The following is a 3,041-nucleotide window of genomic DNA, read 5'->3' as shown; positions in this document are numbered from 1 at the left end:
TATACCCGTCTGCACTGGTTCCCCACTCAGGGTTTCAGAGCTTTAGCTTGTGGTTGTGTCTGCCTCCACCCACGCCTCCAACCGCGCCTGCGCCCTGCGCCTTGCACCCTGCGCCCGTACTCTGTGTCCTGCTCCCGCGCTCAGAGTTTGTGTGCGTTTTTTAGCTTTTTGGGGTCCTAAATCTTGCTGCTCTCAGGAACAGGCCCCGGAGCTGCCAATGACTCGATGGGTGCCCCAAACTTGCTCTATTTCTTTTTAGCTGGCTTCGGCGTTACAGGTGGTGGGGGTGCGGTGGTTGCTCAGCCCGCGATTTAGTGAGAGCTGTTTTACCCCCTTATAGCATGGAAATGTCCCGATTCCACGTACCTTCCACATTGTGCCCTGTTGTGGGGTCCCTCTGTTCGTCTGGACTTGTTTTTATGTCCCCTTGAGGAGTTTTGTGTGTTTCGGTCAGAAGAGGTTAAGAGCTGCTTCTTACTCTGCTGCCATCTTAACCCGGAACCTCCGGAACTGATGGAATCTGAATGTAGATCAAACTATACTATATCTTCTTGTTCTTATTCATCTTCCTCTTCCTCCTTCCCTTCCACCAAATGACTAATATGGAAAAATGTTTTATTTGATTGCACATTTAAAATCTATATCAGATTGCTTACTATCTCAGCAAGTGGGGGAGAGATGGGAGGAAGGAAAGGAGGAAGACCCAGAGGGAGGAAGAGAATTTGGAACTCAAAATTAAAAACAAATTAATTGTTTAAACAAATTGTTTTTACATGTCATTGGGGAAACAATAAAATATATTTTAAAAAATAAGGTAATCATTTGACAAAAATATATAAGTATATATAAAATTATGTCTTGCATGCTTTTATTAGTTCTTCCCTGGAGATGAACATACAAATTATTCTTCAGACAATATTCCTATTGCTGTATAAGACGTTCTATTGTTTTTTTTTCATTTCATTCCTCAAATTTCCTCATAATTTCAAAAAAAAATTAACCTGCTTTTCATTTCTTCCCTCTCATTTCTGTCTAATTTGTGTAAAGCTTCTGTGTATCTGGTTGTTTACATTGCAACTTTCCCCAAAGATTGTATGTTCTTTGAGGGCAGGGATTGTTTTTGCCTTTCTTTTTTCTTTCTTTCTTTCTTTCTTTTTTTTTTTTTTTGTAACACTAGCACTTTTGACAGTGCTTGGCATTACAAGTGCTTAATAAATATCTATTGACTAAATGACCTCAGCCCTTTGGCTTCTTGATCCCTATGACCTTGGCTGTGGGAAGTGTAAAAGATATGGGGCACCAGGGATGTTAAAATATAATCTAAATGGTTGTGGGTACACACACTGGGTTGAAGGAGAGACAAGACCAGGATAGGGAGACCAGAGTACACAGCTATGCTGCTGCTAATTGTCAAGAATGGCTGTTGGCCAACTGTCACCCAGCTCACCACTAGGCCAGAGTCTTTGAAACCAGCAGGCAAGGTAAAAGGTTTTAACAGTTTTAATTATGTTCAACTAAATAAAGGTGGGATAGGGAATTCTACACTAAAACCTAAATGGCAAAACCACAGGGCAAGGGGAGGAGGTGACTTCTCTAATTTTAGTGACCTAAGCAAGCAGGGCTCAAAGAAGCAGTAATGGAGTCACTGGAAGGCTGCTTCAAACCTGGTTCCAGCCAGGTTTGACCAGCACAGCTAAAGGGCTGAGGGTGGCTTTGAAGGTTCTCACAGTAATCCACAGATGATCTCAGGATGCCAAAAGCCAAGGTAGTCCAAGGTATCCAAGTAGAGCGAGTGTGCTTGAGATGCTGTCCACCAGATCCCAAACTCCTCTTCCACTTGGTGCTGCTCTGTAGTTCTTGTCCACCTGCTAGATGCCACCACCACACAGGATCCCAGGGAATCTGGATGCAGGTCTGAGATCTTCCAGGGCTAACAACAGTTTGTGCCAACCCCTAATGGAGTCTCTCTCAGAGCACAAGCCCCACTTCCTGCTCCTTCATTCCATCTTGGAATGCTCCAGCCCTTCTTGCTAGGTCCAACCTTAATACTTAATTAATTACTAACTAATCTTCCTCACAACAGAAGGGAGACTGTTCTGCTGTTGCCCAAGTGGTGGGATGAAGGACTTCTTCCTGTACTGGTGTGGGGTCTTAGGCTCACATATATTTAAAAAGTTTTATAAACCTTAAAGTGTTATGTAAATGATAGCTATCATTATTGTTATTTGTATTGCAGGGACTGTCTCCTGTGAGGATAATTGTTTTTAAAATGTTTTTTCCCCCTCATGGAAGCATTTTCTCTGTATATTTTAGACCTTTAGAAAAAGAATTGCTAGATTTTTGCTTCTGTATGTTTTCTTCTTGCTTCCCCATGTTCCACGATGCTAGGTAAGATTATAGGCAAAAGGAACACAAATTGACAATGTGGTGGCAGATTATTCTGCCACTTTTCCAGATCTTTCAATAGAATATCAAATCTGGGGTTGATTACATCACACTTTTTTAATCTGCCCAAGGAGGTGCATAACAATTTTTCTTGTCCTGTGAACATTAATGATTTTAAATTTGCTAAATTTGCTTCATCATCACAGGTAAGAAGCAGATAATTACTTTAGAGCACAGCCTAATGAGAACCTGACGTTTTCCTCACTTCCCTGGTTGGGTGATACTTTTGAGAGTAGCTGCCAGGACATTAATGTGAACCATGATGGTTGCAGTGCAAGATGTAAGAAAAAAGACTGGACTGGGTAAGCCGGGAGAGATATGAGCTGTTTTAAAATTCTGAAATCAGTTGGAATACTCTAAGAGTAAGTGAAGAATTCATTCCTCTCTGAATAAGTTTAAAGGTCCCTGAGATAATCAATCTTGAAAAGGCCTAGAGGAAAAACTTTTGTTAGGGGGTTCCAGAATATAAAAAATCCATATGTGTGGAACTCCAGCTCCTTCCTGAGTTCTCTTGCCAAGACATTAGAATAAGATGACTTTTGAATCAGTCTGGCACAAGCCATGTGGATTCTTGTAATTCCTATAGTTTTGGACCA

At 41.5% G+C, this 3,041-nt stretch overlaps 1 pseudogene; it reads right to left on the bottom strand.

The window, feature by feature from the left end:
- Window positions 1-2,317: 2,317 nt before the first annotated feature.
- On the bottom strand, window positions 2,318-2,706 carry LOC123250356 (annotated as a pseudogene).
- Between the last annotated feature and the right edge of the window lie 335 nt (window positions 2,707-3,041).

Source organism: Gracilinanus agilis, chromosome 5 (genome assembly GCF_016433145.1).
Source record: "Gracilinanus agilis isolate LMUSP501 chromosome 5, AgileGrace, whole genome shotgun sequence".
Classification (NCBI taxonomy): domain Eukaryota; kingdom Metazoa; phylum Chordata; class Mammalia; order Didelphimorphia; family Didelphidae; genus Gracilinanus; species Gracilinanus agilis.
This window is presented reverse-complemented; position numbering and strand designations above follow the sequence as displayed.